The sequence below is a fragment of the Diadema setosum genome, chromosome 6, assembly GCF_964275005.1.
Source record: "Diadema setosum chromosome 6, eeDiaSeto1, whole genome shotgun sequence".
In the NCBI taxonomy this organism is placed as follows: domain Eukaryota; kingdom Metazoa; phylum Echinodermata; class Echinoidea; order Diadematoida; family Diadematidae; genus Diadema; species Diadema setosum.
Window position 1 is genome coordinate 21,471,041 of NC_092690.1, and position 22,488 is coordinate 21,493,528.

General features: G+C 36.9%; 1 protein-coding gene across 1 annotated transcript in view; it reads right to left on the reverse strand.

Annotated features, from left to right (window-relative positions):
- Window positions 1-16,538, reverse strand: part of LOC140230008 (uncharacterized) — an 88,402-nt gene extending 71,864 nt beyond the window's left edge. Inside the window, exon 1 of the mRNA XM_072310213.1 lies at window positions 16,502-16,538. The gene's annotated coding sequence lies outside the window, so the exon portion shown is untranslated. The remainder of the gene's footprint in view (window positions 1-16,501) is intronic.
- Between the last annotated feature and the right edge of the window lie 5,950 nt (window positions 16,539-22,488).

Consider the following 22,488-nt stretch of genomic DNA (forward strand, 5'->3'; position numbering starts at 1 on the left):
TGGTATGTTGAAGAGAGTATCATTTTAGAAACTCCCATACAGTATTGAAAGTGGAAGGTAACATTTAGTACATTTTTATTGACCGTTAGATTTTGAATTGAATTTTTTTTCGGGGCTCACCGTAAATTCCAGTTCATTACTAGGCTACCTTTGCAGACCCATGCACTGCATGTGCGTCCATCATATATATTTTGTGAAGAAAGTTCATCAAAACTTACAAACATTTCTATATACATTCTTGCCACACATTCTATATGTTATTACATCAGCTCTTATACTTTTAGATTTGTGTTTATAGATAAAAAAAAAAATACAGAAGACTGCAACAAAAAGGCTTAAGTGTGGCTAACACACAGAACTACTGAGTAGTTGAGTTTTGTGCATTATTCAAATTGTAGATAACTGTTGACTCCCAAATGAACTGAAATTTTAAAAAGGAAAAAAAAATTCCTTCCTCTTACGACATTTTCCCCATCTCAGCTTTGATTCGAGTGTATACTATCTGGTTTAGCGATATAATCATAAACAACGACAAAGGACAAGAAAGCTCAAACTTCAGTTTTGTTTTGTCTTTTTTTTTTTACTACTTACAATCTTTATTTGAAAGTCCAATATCTAATGATAAACATTTCATAAATGTTGACATATAAGCTACACACCTCAAGTACTGCTCAACCTGAATTGTCTCATTGGACTTATCTGGTCATTATGTACGAATGCAGACTTTTATGTCTAAGGGGGTGTTGCAAGAAAGTCGAGTTGCAATTAATCCCAACTTTCCTGCAACCCCCTTGGGCCTATAGGCAGGTGATAGGGAGGGATTGAGGTCAATACCGTGACTGGTCTTCTGTAAACTCGTCTTTTAAAACATTTGAGCATGAGTATCCAAACAACAAATTGTAACACTTCCTGGTACTCCTTTATCACGACGACCCATATCAAATTCTAAGAAAGTACCAAGACAACGATGGATTATTAATAGGGAAAACAAACTGCAATTGCAAACTGCAACAACAATACAATTACCGAAAAGTCACAAATGCTAAGACTAAATCACACTGTATTATTCGTTATCGTAAGACATTTGCTTCTTTACTATACGTTTGACATATAAGCTTCACACCTCAAGTACTGCTCAACCTGAATTGTCTCATTGAACTTATTGTAAACTTACGAGTTTACATTGTCTCATTGGGAAAACAAACTGCAGTTACAAACTGCAACAACAATACAATTACCGAAAAGTCGCAAATGCTATAAGACTAAATCTCACTATATTATTCGTTATCGTAAGACATTTTCTTCTTTACTATACGTTTATAGCCAAGCAACTGTATTTTTCTTTCCAAGCAGTTTTATGTTAATGTATATAAATTTGGTATAAAGAGTGCGTGTAAACTGAGAAACACAAATTTAAAATCCAACACTGATACCTATTCCCCGAAATTGCGTTCTAAAAGATGGTCGCCAAATAGACAATCCGTTGGGGTTAAAATGAGTTTGAAAGAATATTAAAAAAAAATCACCCTGTATCTCTTTTTAACTCCAATCTAAATAAGAACAAATGGGAAGGCCTGTTGACAAACGAACTCTTAGATTTCTTACTAATTGCCATACTCGAATTTCCCATTTGGATTTAGGAAACACCTTAGCCTATAACTCACACTGTACTGTCATTATTGATTTTTTTTTTTAAAGCGTTTGCTTAATTAGACGATGCTGTCCATACTCTCGGTGTTTTTCTCGACTTTTCGAAAGCTTTTGACACGATTTACCAAGATATTTTTCTTTGTTTATATGTACGTTTTAGGCTTTAGAGTGGCTTAGACATTACCTTACTGAAAGATAATAGGAAGCAATGTATGCTTAGGTAAATTATCATTTTAAGTCTATAATAATTATGAAATCAGTTTCTTGTAGCGTCCCCAGGGTTCCCTCCTAGGCCAAATTTCATCACTTTTCTTTATGAACGGCCTACAAAATTCGCCAGACTGATGTATACACAAGCAGTAACTTAATATTTCACATTGTCGCTTGTTTGTTTGCTTGTTTGTTTGTTGTTATTGTTGTTGTTTTAATTTGTTTGGTTGGGTTTATTTTTGTTTCCTCTTCGTTTTTGTTTTTGTTTTTTTTTTTCTATCAGCACATCCCAGTGTACGTCTCTTGATCTACCATGGTGGCAGCGGCGGAGTACACGAGGCAATCCATTTCGGTGTGCCGATGCTCCTTTTCCCGCTTGGGCGAGACCAGCCCACGAATGTCAAGCGGGTAGCAGCGAAAGGGATCGGCATCTCGCTGCAGTTAGGAAACCTAGACGAGAAGCTGTTAACGGATTCTCTCGATCAAGTGCTGCAAAACACTAGGTGACTACTTTACGAGCTGACTGCAACAGCATAACCCACACAAGCATAATATCTAAAAGCAATTAGTTAAAACTCACATAACACAGCATAAGACCAAATGGAAAGGACAAGTACGTGTGTGTGTGTTTTTTTTCAGGCCTCATTTGCAGATGAAATACGAACCCAGTTTTAGTGCTTCGAAATAGTTCTTGAGTGTGAGTTAGGGATAGAAACAACCAATATGAATAATTGAATCAGGATAATCAATGTTAAGTATTGTTAAACATACAAAATGTGCACAATAGTTTAAAATGTTTCTAGACTAAACCATATACAGTTATGGTTTAGTATGGAAAATAGTGATATCTTCTTCAATTCAAAGTTTTCAGCTATAACGTAAGGAATTAATCGTTAAAATTTGTGTTACCTTTGATTAAGACTTGTTTCAAACATAAAAGTTTGACATATTTTGGATCAATATATTGGAATAAGTTACCATTGGAGCTGAAACAAAAACCAACGTTTGTAAGCTTTAAAAATGCACTTGACCGAAACTGCTAATAGACAACTTTCTCAGTTTTCCTCCCTTTGTATGCGCTTCTCTCTCTTTATCTCCTCCTCCTCTCTCTCTTTCTGTCTGTCCCCCCCCCCCTTTCTCTCCTCAACTCTCCTTTGTTTTCGTCTCTTTCATTTTAAACTACGGCGATGTACTTGTATAATAATTGTATACATGGTTATCTTTGATTGATCATGTTTGTTTCTGTCGAAATGTGTGCCGCAGTTTCATCACCATGTTTTTCTGTTTTCTATTTTTTTTTGTTTTTTATGTATGAGTTTTGTTTTATTTTGTTTTGTTTTTTTTTTCATTTCTGTATATCTATGCTGTATTTCATCCGCACGGACCTGCGGAAGAACAGTCTTCGGACTGAAGTATGTTGCCGTGCATAAATAAATGAATGAAATGAAATATTTTAGGCTTTATTACGAGATGTTTATATGTTAGGATGTTTTGTGATACAACCGACCTACACATATGCATCAAATGTGATACACATATCTCTAACATTTTTGAAGACACTGCTCCCAATGGTAAACAGCACCTTCAATGTTCTAGCCATTCCAGATTCATAACACCCTCTGCTAGCGTATGTTTTGATACGTGACTAGTCCACCAAACTGAATTCTCCGCATGTTTCCAATGTTGAATTTCATCGTGATACACTGTGCAACATTACGTAATATAGTATAATAACTTTTTATACATGATGTTATGTCGCTTTTAGAAATTACCCATCTGAATTCATAGATGAAGAAATCCCTATACGCAATTTGTGCAGAGCAGAGTTCATGGAGTAAGTTAACTGTTCATTAATCATGCTGATTTAAGTATAGTACAAGTACATGTGCAGCTGCACCTTGAAACACAAAGTTATAAACTTCCATCAAGATCATTTTGAAAGTTCATTGGCAAGACATTTGAATTATGTTTATACATGTATATTGTTATGTGTTACATCACATTGGTTATGAAATGATGCTATACAACGTGGTGTTCAGTTATGTGTGTTTGACAGCGAGCTTTATCAGATGTTCATCAGATGTTAAGATTTCGTTGTGATATACTTGCACTGGCTAAAACACTGATCGAGACCTCACGGACTGACGTAAATTTGTAGGCCCTAATGGTTTTTCTCCAATGTCCATTATAGATGCATGAACGGTAAGGAATAATATGGGAGAGAGGAGCGTTATGTACGTTCGTTTGTCTGTTTGTTTGTGTGTTTGTACGTTTTATTTGTTGAGTAGAGAAAATCAAGGCCCCATAATACAAGAAGGTCTGCAATGTTCAAAACCACAGTTACGGCAGTTAATATATTGTGGCAATTCGAACAACACAAAATGACTGGGAAATACATGTAAAAGAAGTAGCACTAATACAGTAACTGCAATGAAATTACAAAATAACATTCTTTATGAAACATATTAGGCCGTTGTCAAAGTCAAGCGTTTTGCTTAGTGATAACGATCTCCTCCACCTGTACACTTAAAGATCTGTAATGATATTTATGTATTATTTCACATGATTATATATTTGTAATGCGAAATTTTGTTTATATTTTCATGACTTGTGAATAATATGTTCGATATTGTCATACTTATCTTCTGTTATGTACAAGTGGAGAAATAAAGCTTACTGAAACAGAAAACTGAAACTGAATAAGAACGTAAACTTTTAGAGATGCTTTTGCCAATGCCATGAATTCAGTTCGGTTATCATATTTTCCTTTGTAGTTACAAAGAGAATGCAATGAGAGCTTCGGGCATTCTGCGGGACCGTATGGCCAGTCCGCTGGACACGGCAGTCTTCTGGATTGAGCACGTGGTCAAGTTCGGCGGCGATCATCTTCGACTACGAGCGGCCGAGATGGGCTTCATTCAACTCCATTCTCTAGACGTCATCACTTTCTTTGTCGTAGTCGTTGTTGCATGGTCGTACCTGTCTTACATTTTGTTAGCAGCATGCTGCCGAATGTTGTGCAAACGGAAAAGCTACAAAGCAAAAACAGACTAACGCCTCAGAACTGAGTCTCCACTTTTATACCCGAGTATTTTCTTTTTTGAGAAACAGTAAATTATCTGACCAAACAGAACACAGAAAGTTCAATTTAGTTTGATGAAAAACGTACGTTTTTCTCAGAGCATGCTGTCGTGGTGGTAGGTTTCTATATAAACGAAATAAAAGGAAAACCACTAAAAAGGACTAATATAAAAACTAGGTTTTACACGTGCTTTTGCAAAACAAAAAAGTGGTAGACAAAAAGTACAACATTTATATCATAATATGCTCAGCTTAAAGGCATTACAAACTGTCTTGTATTTACCTTTCTATTTTGCAGATGAAACAAAAACCTAGCTTTAGTTCTTCAAAATAGTTCTAAATGTATGAGTTAGGAAGAAAAACAACCAATGAAATTTGTTAATCGGTATGATAATCAATACTGAGTATTGTTCAACATGGGAAATGTAAACAATAGTTTAAATAAGATTGTTTCTTATTGTCGACAGTGATGGTTTATCGAGAAATATAGTAATTTCTCCTTATATATTAGGTTTTATTGCAAAATGTTTAAATGGTAGGATGTTTTGTGATACGAATTGTACAACCAATCTACACAAAGTATGCATCAAATGTGATAACTCAAACATTTTCTTAAATCATTGCTCCTGATGGTAAGAAGTACATTTAAGACTTTAAAAAAAAAATCAAACTGGGTACATTTAATGCTAAAGTCCTGGCCAGCTGAATAGCTTTGTGGCTAGAAAATATTTAGCGTTAAAATTCAGCAACAAATATTTTAATTCCACGATTTCTTTTTCGATTTCGATGACAACATTATACCATTCTATTTGATTTCACTCTAGCAGTCATCAAGTCAAGTATTCCGTGAATTGCTCTTTGATGTGTATGTGTGTGTGTGTGCGTGTCGTGCGTACACTTAGTGTAATTTGTGCTTAGATCTTTTTATGATTGAATTTGTGAGAGTACAGGTCAACATTGGTAATCTGTTCTTAGTGTGTTTTTTTTAGTCTGTTTAATCACAGTTTAAAGTCTCATTTCATTCAGCAACCTTTAAATTGAAATCTATTATATAATCGCCCACAAACAACCTGTTTCGATGTGAATTTAATCCATGGGTATGTTGATTTCCTCTCTTTTCGATGTTCTGCTACTTCATTAGAAAATTTTCATCATTCAACTACGTGCACCACATTATATGCGCACTGAGTGGGCCTATATTGTGTCAATAAGTGCAGACAAATTTCTAGTATTTGTTTAAATCTTTGTTTAATAATATTGTTCTTTGTATACCATTGCATGATAGTACTAGGAGAGTAGTACATTTGATTCTTAATAGTTCAAAAACTATTTATCAGAAAACTATAACATTGATATGAGCAATATAGCTGAAAAGTATACAATTTTGTTAGATGAAAGGATAAATCAGTTTCATTAGATTTAAAATATATTTCTAAGTAAGGCTTCAGATATTGCTCTATTTTCAACCATCTGTAATTTTGTGTATGGGAGTGAGTGGTTAACACTCAGACAATGGTCCTGAACAATGGCCAGGATCGGAATGCTCTATTACACATTCATGAGGAATACCACTATCACACCTAGTCTTCATTAATCCTGAAATTATGCAAGCACTTGAACATGTGCTTACCCTTTTGCATGTGCATGCATTTTACCCTTTACCATGAATTCAGACTAGCTGTGCCCAGGACGGGGCGATCCATCATGAATTGATAATAATGAATTCATGTGCCTTGGAACAAAAGACCAGAAGCCTAGTCAGCAGGGCTCTGAAAAGGTGGTATTCATGTCTATTGTTCGGGGTCATTGTACGCACACACTCACATAGAAATCATTGGTTCCTATGTAAAGTTCAAGTTTTGTACAGACGGTTTAAATTTGACCAAAATCTTTAACCTAACTATAAAATTAGTCACGGATTTAATGAAACTGATTCATGCTCTCATATTCAAATCACCTCCAACTAAATTGTATATACACTATCCATCTATTACTCATACCAAAGACAGTGATATCTGATGTATAGTTCTCGAACTATATAGGGTTCAAAAGTGGGAAATGTTTTTGTAACACCTATTATATGCCCAAACTTGTGTATGTTGATGAAGAATCTATTGTAAAAGTTGTAAAAATAGACGAATGAATGAAACTATTTTGTGTGTCAGCACAACCAGCACAATTTAGAAATGAATAGCATCACCGGCTTTGATGGTACATTTGTACTATAAAATGCAAACATAGAAAAATGTATTAATTACACCCCCTGCGAGCTACTCGATTCATATTTCTGTTTGTTTTTGTTTGTCTGAAGCATTCTAAGTGCAAGCAATTGGTAAACTGCCAAAATTACACATCTATATATATTTCCACACTCCAGAGAAGGAAAGACTGGAGAAGGTTTACTGAGAGAGAGAGAGAGGAAAAAAAAAAAAAAAAAAACAACCCGAAACTCCGTACACCCCAACTTTTATTTTTAGCTGCTAAGATCAATTTCTACTTTACTTGAAGAGCTTTAAACATATTTCGGAAATTGCGTTGTATATATATATATATAAGCATGTTTATTCTGTTTTATATTGCTGTTTTATATTGCTGTCTTGTGTATTTTCTGAGGGTCCCATATCGTACAAGCTTTGCTTCTTAGTGGGACCTCCATTTCCATCCCCATCCTTAGCAAACTTGTATTATATGCTTTATGTATATATTAACAAAGATATAATTGTGGGTTGTTGTTTTTTTGATCTGCTACTCATTTTCATATGTACTTTATTAAATCACATTCTGTAATTATTACAAGTATCCTGTGCATATACATTGTATACAATTTCTTTGTTTATTCAAGATGGAAGTGAAATAAATTTGAATCTTGAATCTTGAATGTTTAGATATGTACAATGTAAGACCTCCTAGATTGGCAAAGCTTGTGGGCTTATCATAAAATAACATGTGTATATGAATTATTATAGTAAATGAAGTTATATTCAAAAAAAAATAGTGAAGCATTGAATAGTAGAATTGTGTTCTATGATAATGTTGTGTTTTAGTTGACTGAATTATGTTATTTTGATGTCATTTTACTGTGTACACAATATCGCATCAGCTACTCAGCTGCGAAGATGATTGAATAAACCATGAATTGAAGGTACATTATATATATATATGGGTGAAAACGTTGAACGATGTACAATTGGGCAAATCAGGGGTCAAAATTGAAAAACGTGACTCACTGATATAAATATATCTCAGTCAAATGTCATTGACATCAGCTTTCTTGCAAACCCGATTATACTGGGATATCTCCAAGGGTGTTGTTTTTATTCATGGTTAGATAGAACTGTGACATATTGGCGAACGTCTCTGACTAAAAAAAACATTGTTTTAGTGAAAATTCAAATGAAGGGTAGAAAAATATTCAAATGAATATATTTTCATCTTGTTCATGCTTTTGAAGACTGTGTTAATTTGTTCCTAAAATACTGTTTACCTCCTGTGAAGTTTACAAAAGCTAATACACACGGAAATTAAAATAAAAGTGGAGTTTTTGTCGTTTAAGCAGATATTTTTATACTCTTATCTTCACTTTCATCTCATTTGAACAAAACAGATAGCAGGGGTCTCATATGTTTAAATGTTAATGTTCAGTAGATACTAATAATGAATTCAGTGCATTTCCTTCGGTCAAATCCCCATAAAAGCCCTTTACAGATGCTGAAAGTAAGCCATGTTTTGATCAGAGACGTTCAGGTTTCACTCATAGACGTTCCTCAGACATAGACAATACAAATGATGTCCTTTGATCCATAATTACGAGGTTTGTGAACAAATAACATTATTATTTTATTAAACACATGTTTATCTTTTGTCAACAATTCAGAATGGTAATTTCAACTTGAATTATTTTTCATCCCCGTACCGATTGTAACTACAAACCTCCAAATTGTAAGAGGAATTTCGATTTCTACACCAAAAAATCAACAACAAACCTGTCCTTGTTATATTATTCATATCTTACAACACTTTTGAATGAGAGACATATAAAAATTACATGAAATACTTGCAATTTCGACTACCTTACGTAAATTATTTGTTTATATCAGAGACATTTGCGATTCCATCAGGGACGTTTCGGCTGTAAGTTTTCACTAGACCAAACTCCCTATTTTAAAAGATGCTCGTAACTCAACATTCCACATTCATTGAGAAATCATTTTACCTAGGCACATATGTCAAGAATTGTTTTTGTTTATGATGACCACTACTTTGTATTTCACCTTTCGGTGTATACGAAGGTGTGCCCACATGCTATCAATATTGTATATGTTTTCTTTCAAATGTAGTCCAAATCTATAACAAAGGTAAACACGAATTTACTAATATTCTAATTTGACCACTATACCTCAAATATGATTATATGTGTATGTCAGGCCAGTTCGGATTTTTATTAGGGACCGTACCTGGGCCACTGTTATGATGACGTCTCAGAAAGCTGTAGTTAGCCTATACTCATCCTAGAAGCATCAAATTCCGCTGTACTTTTTTTGTATACTATATGGCAGATATAAATTGTAAACACCAAACTCAAAAGAATATCAACGGTGTGGTACAGCAATCGTTTGACCAAAAATGAACATAACAATATCACATTTTAACTGTCACATCAGTCATAGGGGATTACCAATCCTTCTTTCTACTCGAAGGCGATACATAAGTAGTGTTGTAGAGGAAACTAAGTAAAGGGACATTCTTAATAGACGCTCTCTTGTTTCATCACAGATGTTATTTTTCCTTTTCTCATGTATTTTGCTTACAAACCTCAAAAATAATACCACTAGAATATCTCACCTTACTTCTAAGAGAAAAAGAGTCATTACAGGGGAAATTCAGCCCAAATATGAGCTAGCCGGTGATAAGAAAGAATACAATCTTACGGGCTCAAGAAAAACAAGGAAGTTATGACGTTTTGAAGTTTCGCTAATTTTTCAGGAAACAGCTTTTGAACGGTCATAATGAATATGCAAATGGTAAATTAAGCTTGTCATTCCCTCACAACTTGCAATAATGTTTGTACATAAACATTTTGAAATTTTCAGTTTTTTATTCAAACATAATTATGCCCGAGGCTTAAATCCGGGTATATCTAACTGATCACTATTCTGAAGGTAATCAACCAGGAATAGCATCATGTTTCAGATTTCAAAGACAGAAAAATTGAAGTTTCGTTATATTTTGTACACGATCAATGGAAAATTGTGAGGTTATGACATGGTTAGCTCACTCATTTGCATATTCTTAACAACTGTACGAGAACTTGTTTGCAGAAATTAGCAAAACTTCAAAAAGGCAATTAATTAAGGGTGCAATTAAGCACAATGATGGTGCAAGTATGCACAGCAGGTGTGCTGCTATTGTTACAAATTAGGTGCAAATTTGAACATTTATTTCTTAGCGCGTAAGCCTCAGATTTTACATGCTCAAAAGCAAACGTAGTGATGTGCATTAAAAACAGAGTCCGCATTGTAACATTGAATTGCATTTCCCCTACACTTGGTATTCCATGTCCTCAATCAGTGCATGGTACCGACTGCGTCGCTTGCTACCTGAAACAGGGGTTGGGATAGTCATTATTTTGTAAACAGATGGCACCTCCAAGATGTCCGTCCGATCTTGCCAGTACCACGGCCGTTGTCTGGAACTTGTAGGCTACATGAACATGACTGAGCCTAAAGATCCTGAGGACGAAATTCTAATATTCGGAGCATTTAAAATCCATCTGGTCTTCCCATCTTGCTGTAAGAAAAAAAAAGATAGAGTTAAAATGATATTAAAATATATTTATCATGCTCTGGAAGAACAATGTGCGCACAAATGAACGTCTCTGATCAAAATTATAAAATCAACATTGTTTTTAGATTGCGTAAATTACCTAGAACGATGTATGTACACGAGGACCATATACTGTAGAATAATGAAAAATCTACTCCTTATTGTAGTAGTTGAAAATATGTAAAACGTTCAGTGTAACGTCTCTGATGTAAACATCTTTTCTTATCAGTACTTAATGGGTTTGATTTTTACAAGATATTGGCATTATATTTGGATTGAGGAACCTATGTGCTACAAACATAGGCACCAATTCGCCATGATGGGTCATTGATATTGGTTTGAGAGCAGATCCTATTTGTTCAGAGAACGTCTCTGACCTAAACCTGTTTTTCTTACATTTCTGCCTCTCTCACAAAAAAATACGTAAACTAAAGTGACTACTACATAATAATCATAGACTATTGACCTATTACTAGTCATAAAACATAGTTTCTGTCCTGGCAATGTGTTTACACTTGCTTAATCAACAGAAAATCTTAAATTTGAAACTCTTTTACATATTTTCAACATCTTTCAGGAAGCTTCATTTTTCTTAATTATAACACGCCCGTGTTAACTTGGTTCTACTTGTTCCTATTATACTAACTGAGCCCAGCCAGACATAAATTTACTTTAATGTTCTCATAATTTGTATAGTGGATGTCTTTATTTCATGAAACAGTAATTTTCAGAGACGTTTTTCATTTTGCTCAGAGACGTTCGGTCTTTGATCTTCGTGCAGATTCTTACATATTTACTGTCTATCCTTTTTTAATTTACCTCTAATCCAAAGATTAAAATACATAATTTCACAAATGATACTGATTGGCAAATCTACGGAATAATAATTCTAATAAATTGGCATAAACACCAGGAAAGTTTTTGTTATTACTCACATTTTCAAGATTTGTGGGCATATCTGTCGTTGAACTGTGCTGACTCAATTCCAGGATGGCTCGTCAGTGCGTAAAATAAGCACGCAAATAAAGTATCATGCAGTGCGAAAGTGTCAGAAGAGGGAATATCCCTTCAGAGACTTTCAATCAGGGACATTCATTTTGATCAGAGACATTCGCCAATTCGGGTTTTCAACCAGAACTCATTTTTGTGGACAGTATGCTACTAAAGTTGCCAATCATTATAGTCGCCTGGCTCGCACTGACATACTGATAACCACTTTTTATCTCAAGCATAATCCACTTTCATCAATGACACCATTAAACAACTGAACATCTCTGATGGTTATTCAGTATAATTTTCTTTAATGAGCCACCACACGATTATTTCACACAGCTCACTCACAAATTTTGATGGAATGGTAGTATGGATGAGACACTAAATAAATATGGCCTTACATGTTTTCATAGTCACCCTGAATTTTTGGCGTCAAGGAAAAGATAATTCATTCAGAGACGTTCTTTTTCAGACATATGTGAATTCAACATTTCCTGATAAGATAAATAATACACACGTTCATGGCAGAAGTACTTGATTAAATAGTTGAAGTGTGTGGGCTTCCTCACAAGGAAAAACAAAGCTGTAGAATTGCATTAGAACAAAAATTAAGACGTGTGATTCTGGGATTTTTTCGCAAAACATGCATTTTTGTCAATTTTTTCAGCTTGAAGGCATTATTTTTTAAGAAAATGCAGTAAGAACACTACAAAGTATATACTTTCTGAAAGGTACAACTCTCCCCTACCAAATGATATTTAAAACCATGAAAAACACCCCCAGGTGACAATTTTACAAGGGTTTGAATATCGAAAAGCCTGAAAATGACCAATTGTACATCGTTCAACGTTTTCACCCATATATATATACATGTATATGTATATGTATATGTATATAAGTGTGAGTCGTATATCTTCAGCTACTAAACCCCTGGGCCGTCGCATCTTTTAGGAGTGTGTATAACGAGAGTAAGGAGGCGGTAGACGTTGCTTTTTCATCCTCACAAGTGATTTTACTTCAAGCTTTCGGGCTTTCTGCCCTTTCTCAAGACTGAAGACAAATCAGACAAAATACAAAACATCGATATCATATACAAAAAATGATGATACCGCCTCCTTACTCTCGTTATGTATATATATATATATATATATATATATATATATATGTATATATGCATGTACATATCTATATATATATATTCTCGACCAGACACACCTGCCCCGGACTTGGGACGCCAGCGGGAGGGGTAAGTCGGCTAGCGCCTGGTCTGTATAGGGACGCAATGAATTCGTTAGTTCTTTGCTATTACTCACCAATTCTCCTTTTCTGTTGTCATAACGAAATAAGACAAAAGGTATAGGCCTACACAAAATGAAGGGTCTAAATAAGCTACCTGCTATCAAAAAGGGGAACTATCCTCTTGTCGGTCCTATTTTCATAAGTTTTATTACAATGTTTAATTATATAAAAATGCGGCTGTTCACTGATAACAAAATAACAATGATTGAACATATATGACGATATCTTGGGGTAAGTGCAGGGCGCAGTGAAAATGATTGAATTGAATTAAACTGAATTACTGAAACTGCACTGGTCTTACACTCTAGACACAGGGAACAGTTCCAGCACGTTTATCTTTATGTAATACATATACTTAGCAAAAAAAAAGAAAAAAAAGAAAAAATGCAAACTAGTAAGATACAACATGTGATATAAAGTGGATCATGTCTAGAAAGTGTGTGAACATAATAATGTACATAAAAAGAAATATCATTCTCATAAACATGACTGCGTAATATAAAGGAAAAGCAAAGCTTGTAACCACGGGTTCCAGGAAAAAATACCAATGTGAACACGTTTTGTAATGGAGATAGGACACAAATTACTAATGAAGAAAAAAAAATATATGAAAGCTAAAGTAGCAAGGTACAAAAACAAAAGAAGTAAAAGAAAAGAGTAAAAGAAAAGAGAAGAGAATAAGAACTGAGTGAAAAAAAACCCAGCATTTAAATACATAAGTGTACGAGCATATATCTACCATCAAGTTCATAACGAATTCAAAGTATGAGTACTAGTGATTATATGGTAGCATGAACGCTGAAACCAGAGGTTAGGCAAATTGATCCGCCATGCATTAAAAGAGGATAATGTAAAATAACAGGTTAAATAATAATAATAATAATAAAACTGATAATAATAATAATAATAAAGTATTGTAACAATGATAATAATGATAATAATAATGATAATAATAATAATAATAGCGGCTACTTGTATAGCACACAGATCCACCTTTCGGTGCTTAATATGGCGCTTCAAAAAATGCAAAGATAGATATAAAATAAACATGTTCAAACATGACAACAGAGAAGGAGATGGCAAACAATAAATGATTCAAATCAGGCAAGTTATAATTATTAAAGGCAGCCGGTCGTCGCAGGCGATTCGCAGCTCAGTAGAAAAGCACAAGAAGCTGCTCCTCCCGTTATTGTACCCCCGTACGTACCGAATGCCAAACACGACGCTACGCAGCGCACCAGCAAAAAAGCAGATGGGGCACGAGCGCCGTGCGAGCTGTCCACTGTAATTTCAACATGGACGCCCGAATACCTACCGAATGGGGCCGAATGGGTGCATGCACAAAACCGCACAACAGCCATGCGCATGAAAATCTCTCCCGGTCCGCGACACAACAAGTAGTGAGAGCTGTCGGGTGTGTACGTACGTACATATCTGGCTCCAGTCTCTGTTTATATGCACTACTGTATGGTGCCAATTTCAGCAATCTAAGCAATGATATTTCAAAATGTCTGAAAATATTATATAACAATATCATAAACTATTCATATACTACGTTTTTTTAATATTTGGTATTTATAAATATGCTTTGATGAAGAAATATTAAAACTCTAAGCTTCATGTATAGCAAGTTGCAATGCATATGGCCATATGGCAGGTTGTTATGATCTCATCGTGCAATGTTGTCTGCTGCGTCAGCTGCATGTGTTATACGCACAGCTTACAGTACGTTGGGCCGGATCGTAACATAACAAAGTTGATAGAAAGTCGTCGGTACCGGTATGTCAATATCAATATTGTGTGTGGTATGCGTGTACTGTTTGCAATAAAAAGTGCTGTACTGTTTCGGCTTGATGAAACCTCACAATGGAGATCAAACAGCCGTCCAACTCGAGGCAACGTATCTACTTGTTTGACGCTATCGACGAGTGGAGAACGCAGAGAGACGTGTTCTTAGCTGGAGGACAAGAGACCAGAGGGGGAGGCTTCAGCGACAGCGTGCCGATGAAAAATTTGCTTTCCACTTGCTGGAGTTGCATGAACAGTTTTGCAGGAATTTTTATTTAGAATGTGCAAATTCGTGTTACGACATGCACGGTGGAATTGTGTTGCCACGGCTTATGCCAATCAAGCAACCCCAGCTGGCCAAGTCAACAACTTCAAGGAATCCAGATCCAGATGATGTGTAAGCGCCATTAAAAGAACATCGTTCGGGGATGGATAACCAGTCACAATAGTTAAGGTTTAAGCAAACTTTATTACGCTCACGCAACACAAACTGCCGGCCGAAAGGGGCGAAGGTTGTACAACAACAATTTAACATACTTCTCAAACACTGCCCGTAAGAGGGCAGTATAAAACACACTGGCGCAATCACTTTCTTCTTTCTGTCTTCTTCTTGTACATAACGGAAAGGAAAACACTTGGCATTCGAATAATCATGCACATTCAAATACGCCAGGAATGTGTGTGGAATTTAGCCAGTCAAACTTCCGACTATTGCATGGATAGGTAGACCACGTTACGAACAGTCAATGATTTGATAACACTAACACAAACATTATCCCGATATAGACTCATTAATGGCCCGTATTCTGCTAAAAACTTAGACCCGAGTTTAAACCCACGCTTGGGTCTAAAGTGGTTTTTGGGGGTTTAAACCTGGGTTTAAACCACCAGTTTAGACCCAGGTTTAAACCCAGGTTTAATTTGTATTCTACTAAGTCCAGCTGTGGTCTAAATTGGGTTTAAATTAAACCTACCCAGGAGGAGGTTTATTTCGAGTTTAAATCGAGTCTAACGATGAATGGTAAGGGTACCAGCACACAAATCAATGCCAATGGCACAAAACGAGTGGCTGGCTGGATACGTACAGCAGCTAGCTTGCCGGCCACACGATTTACGCGTGTACACACGTACACGAGATACGCCTACTACGTACCACGGTACTTGTACACTTAGAAGAGACTCGAGATCTAAATGTTAGAGCTACTACTACTACCTAGTATTAGGCCTACATATACGTTAGTCTATTAAAACTTTACGATGAAAATAACCTGAAGACTAGACCAAGAACTCAACGTACTAGGACTAGAGGATAGAGCCTGCAGATGAGGTCGATTTGGCATAGATACTAGTAAACTAGATCGAGAACCTAGATCGTAGGACTAACGTTAGGTCGTTAGGACTAGGAGTAGGGTCGACCTACTAACGTTAGAACCTATTCGAATAGCGTTAAACGCTAAAGTACGTGTACATTATTGTAACGTTAGGACTAACGTGGAGATCTATTAAAAGTTAGGTTAGTGTGGTACGGTAGGTAAAATCTACTTCAATATCGAGACAGGGTTGATGGATTGCCTGAGATCTATTTCTAAATTTTAGAATGGTTTCCATTGTTATTAACTGACAATCTTAAGAGAAAAGCTTTTATTTAATTTCCTACCTCAAAGTCCTGGTTTGATCAATCGTCAATCCATTCCGAATTATTCACGATTCAATCGACCTAAAAAGGCATGTCCCATCCAGCGCACACAGCAACCGTCCCGCCGGCCGGCGCGGCGCGATGACTCTGCTGGTAAGTATTAACTGAGCATTCAAAGATATAGTAGCCAGGAATATAATAGCGCTACGCTTACCATGTATCCTGTGATGTGCGTCGCACACGTACACAAACTGTACAGTAATGTACAGTGCTTCACGAGTCGTCGCAAGCAAAAATACAGCATGCCCTTATTCGACATAAATACCCGTAAAAACTATTCAAAATCCAAGAAAGTCACGCTCATGTGGCTGATACACTGCCAATGATAAATATAAGTGGATTTGTGGAGAGAAAAGTACTCAGAGAGGGAGAATTTCTTCTTCCATAGAGGGCACCATGGTGGCTTGACCCAAGACTATTTCGGGTTTAATTTAAACCCGAAATAGACTTGGGTTTAACTTAACCTCGCTAGCAGAATACAAAATTAAACCTCGGGTCTAGCTAAACCATAGGTGAGTCTAAACTTGGTTTAAACCTTGGTCTACAGTAGAATACGGGCCAATGTCTCCAAAAGCGTGTATGAACTGACTGGCAACTAACTAATAAAAAACATTAACTTTACATTAGCTGTAATCAGCACTGCTATACAGTATTGTATATACCTACTCATTGGACCAACAATCAGAATCACGTGCATACAAATGTAACAATAATCTATGCTATACATGTGCCTTCATGTATATTCTACCAATTATAAAAAAAAATGACGCTTAACACAACTGTAAAATCAACTACCTTACGCTGTAGAGAAAACAAAATATTTCACAATGTCAACTATCAAATCCATACCTAACTCACTCACATTCTACCTTTTCTCACAACATGAAAGATTACTACTGTACATAAGTACTCTGTACCATGATCTCCACATTCTCATTCACTCTTTTGTTACAACACTATCAAACACTGTACATGAATAACATACAGCTGTAATCACTTTTCTTCTGATGGAATGTGAAACAATAGTACATAAACACCACACCATAGCTGTCGTTCCTTTACAATCCCCCAAAGAAACACAATGCTGTCAGAACCAAATACATTGTAGATTACCAACTATAGGCCCCAGAAGGACAGAAACAAAAATCCCTAAATAAATCAAGTTAAGGCACAAACACATTACAAGTTAAGTAAACAGTATATGGCATGGAAAACAACAATGGTGTGTATTCATTATAATGCCCGATATTGAAATTGGTATGAGTAAGACACAAACGAGTCTTGTACATAAAAGCCACTGAAAATAGCCACCCATCTTGTGCAGCAATATAAAACCGAAGTATCATCATCAACTTATCATGTGAGTTGTTATTAAAACCCTTTGGCATATTCCAAACAGAACAACTGACAACAATACATTCATCAAAAAGAAGTGACATAAGAAAACAAATTATCAGAAATAAACAGTGACCAAATACACCTGTATTATACTTTTGAAAACATACTCAAACTTCCTAAACATAATTTGTCCTTGAAGTGTATCACTATACGAACTGTTGCTTTGTACAGTATGCATCAAAAATAGAATCCTACATCTGCATCACTCAATACAATTTGACCTGACACATAATTCGTATATAAGAAAAACAAACAAATGAGTGACAGGTACATCAAAACTATGAGCCATGTACAATGTACTATCATACATATCATGAACGTGTAATTACAAATTATCATACGTACATCCATCTTTTCTTTATTAACAACATTGTTACTGATGTTCTACCTTTGTGCAACAATAGAAATCAAACAAAAATAATATGATAAAAACTCACCTCTCCTACATGTGTGCAATATGTTTTTAACATATGACACAGGAAAGAACTCTAAGAATCATACACATTGCACAAAATCAGCACAAAAACATAAGGATACTGTCTTATACGTACTGAGTTGCCATCAAAACCATCGTACGTATGTTACATACATGAAAAGGTAAACATATTGATGTGATTTACAAAACTTGCTATGTTCAAATCACCCGGCTGTCTACGCAATGTACATACTGCTGGCGTCCAATAACAATATTCATGTACTGTTTCTGTACACTAAAGTGAATCAGAATCAATGCAAAACACTCAAGATACTTTCTATAGCAAGAATATTATCAAGTCTGTAATATTCTTGGGAAAAAAATACATGCATAGATTTATTACATACAATCACAAAAACAAACAAACATAAACATAAACTTAACATTTCCAACACTGTTGAAAATATCAATGGGTTGCAGTACAAGTACTATACAATTCACACAAACTACACTTGTTGTCTGAAGATGTTCTAGTGTAACTAACATAATTGTCAACTAAAATGTACAATACATGTATTACCTTGGACAAAAACATAATACTGCAAAATAGATCACAAATTTATGCATCGCAAGTTCTTTTCTCACTGCTAAGTACTAATTTCACATACACCTGTAGGCCTACATTGTAAATTGCAGTAAAAAATATCTCATAACCTGGGATATCCTAGTTTCACTGAAAACAGTCAGTTTATCCTATTACATGCATAAATATATAAGCTTAACAAAACTTATAGAGGTAAAGCATGCATTTGGCACACAGTTCAGTTCAGAAGTCAGAGTCCAGAAATATCCGGTAGCCGAGGTCAGAAGTGGAGGTTATGAAGCCTCTGAATAAAAAGTCAATGTCTGGAGGACGGCCAGGAGGGGGTCCTACATGCAAGCATGTGGAGAGACCTGGTCGAGGAGTGGAAGCAATGTCTGAGGTTGGAGACATCACAGGTGTGCGGAGATGAAAATGACGTGCAGTAATCTTCTCACGCCGTGGAAAGCGAGATGTACCTCCAGGTGTGGAGGCATTGGTGAAGGCACGGGGTCCACTGGATGCATCTGGGGGGCGCCCAGGAGGGTCACTGATCTCGATAAGGCGAGGATGGTCTGGGGGACCACCGTGGTGATGGGGAGAGGTGATGCTACCAACACTGATGTTGAGAACATCCTGAGGAAGCTCATCAGTGGGTGAGGTGTCCAAGGAACAGTGGTTATTGACATCTGAAGATGGCCGACATGCTGGCCAGCCAGAGAGATGACGAGGTGTGGTTAGGGCATCACAGGAATCATCGTCGGTGATATCAGGGATGGTGTCATTCATCTCAGAGGTTGGAATGATGGCTAGCTCCGACTGAGCTAGACACTGACGCTCAGGCTCAGCATCCTGGGAACGGGGGCATAGGCCTATGCCTTGGTGGTGACCGTTGCTGGCTGGTGAAGGTTCGGTCACATTATTTGAGATGAATGAAGGTGGGTTGTACCGGGGAAGGCTGAGAGACATCGGAGGTGTACGGGAAAGCCGAATATCTGCCTTTGGCGGAGGATCAGGACCATAGGTGTACGAAGGTCCATCACCAATTGTGATACGGCGCTTTGCGGGACGGATGGTAATGTCGTGCAACACTATGAACGGAATGCCTGCCTCAACTATAACATCCGGAGAGTAAACAACTAACCCTTCAAAGAGAAATGCCTTTCCATCTCTGGTAAGTGTTAGGCACGTCCCTCCAACAACTGCATACGGTGAAGAATGGTCAACTGGACAAGCCTCAGAAGAGTCCGTAAAAACACCTCCAAGACTCTTGAATACTGAATAGCCAATGGAGTTCTGTGGAGAACCACTGGCAAGGGTAACCCGGATAGTCCGCTGTTGACCATGGTCAAGATCAATGTAGGGAGACATACAGGCCTTTTCAGGCAACACCGAGGGACTATCTACTGGACACTGTGGTGACTGATCAACCCGGAAGTGGAGCTCATCCGACTGCGATGAGCCACGATCATAGCAGTAAGAATTGTCTTGAAACCCTATTGACCTGTCTAAATCTGACATATCCTTTGCATCTCCAAGACTAGTACTGTTTGAATCAGCAACACATACCCTAGCAGACAAGCAGACAATATCTGTAGCCAAAGCACTGTCATGAAGATCATCAAAACATTCATCAACTTCTGAGAAATCACATTCTGACTCTAGCTCATCATAATCATCCAGATAATTGTCATATGGACACAGGGAATCAGAGTAGCCAAGGATAGAAGCCGCTTGGCGAGCACACGTAATGATATCTCTTTCATGCTCTGGCAGGAATGAGCAATCACTGATGTGATGCTGGTTCGGACGATTGGCAACGAGACATATTGGGCAACTGTGAACTTTATGTCTAACTGTAGAACAACTGGACTCACTAAAACTACTCATACACATAGGGACAGGATGTCTACTGCTACATGTACTGGGACCGACTGCATCATACCGAGTAGCATGCAATACTCTATCATGGGGACGAGGTTGGTTTGGGTCCCCGAAGGGCTCATCACAACTGTCGTAACTTTCATCATCATATTCATAATCGTCACAGAAATCATCATAATCAAAACCGACATAATCATCTTCGGTCATCCATTCATTTCTGCTTTCATTTCTTTTGATTTGAATTGGCTCAGAATCATAAACACGGTAAGGTACCTGGTACATTGTACTTCTGGCAATACTGGTAGGGGCGGCCTCTCTCTCGGGCCTGGGTGCGAGGTCGTTGCCTCAAAAGGGGACAGGGAACAGCCATTCAAGGGCTACGTATGGGACTACAGCAGACGCGAGCAAACCATAACTACCTATCACGACACGTTTTTGCCGACCAACTGGCTGCCGTATCATGCATAAAATCCATCGGTAATGAGGGAAGAGCAGGGTACTTTATCCCATGTAGCTGCCACCACGCCATTAAAAGAACATCGTTCGGGGATGGATAACCAGTCACAATAGTTAAGGTTTAAGCAAACTTTATTACGCTCACGCAACACAACCGGCCGAAAGGGGCGAAGGTTGTACAACAACAATTTAACATACTTCTCAAACACTGCCCGTAAGAGGGCAGTATAAAACACACTGGCGAAGAACGTAGTAGAAGTCTACACATGAATCAATGATTGAAGTGGAATGACTTTTTCTAATCTAGTATCAGTAACTTTAGGGCATTTGCGTTTGATCGACAAGTAGGCCTATTTTTCTATGTATAATTCCGCGAAAAACTTCTCTAAGTTCTCATTTATGTCAAATTATGATAATGCCGTAATTGAAATGACATTTGCTTGGTCAGTTTAATGTCATTAGTCCCATTAAATGAGAAGTTTTTCATATCAATCATGTTATGCAAATTCCCCAAGAATATGATTTAGGATTTGCAAATAAATCTAAAAAAATGAATAGATCTATATATCGCAAGCTCCATCATACATGTAGTCTAACCCAATAGATCTGGTAGAACTCTAACGTTTAAACAGGGGAACTATAGGTTCAAAGATGATAGATCTAACAATAATAGATTCTAACGTTAGTTTAGGCCCTACTTCGACTTGAAGGTATATCGGTTGGTCCACGGCCCCCTTCTACCACGGCCACAGGTACACTGTGCAGTGCAACTGTAGCCGTTGGCCCTGCACGGGCACAGTCGCTTCCCCGTCCTGAATTTACACAGGGCAAGTATGGTTGGACCTACTACTAATCGACCGCCTAATGTCTATCTGCTTGATAAGAATATTTAACACTGAAATTCACGTAAAAAAAAACTTGACCTACGTGATTGAGAAAATCCAGCTCTATCAAATGCCGTTGTTCCGTTTTCGATTCGAAGTTTCAGTGCAAAAATATCGCCGACGAACTTGCGTGGCCTCGTTTCAGCTCCCTGCGGTAAAATGTTTTTGCATTGACAATGCACGCAAACCGAGTTGTATTGAACACCGTGTTGTACGAAGCTTTTTAGAAGCCTTTTAGAAACTTCCATAGACATTACATTGTGCTGTCATTACGATTCGGTGAAAATGTTCATTCGAAATTTTGTCCTTGATTAAAACCATTAATGAACAA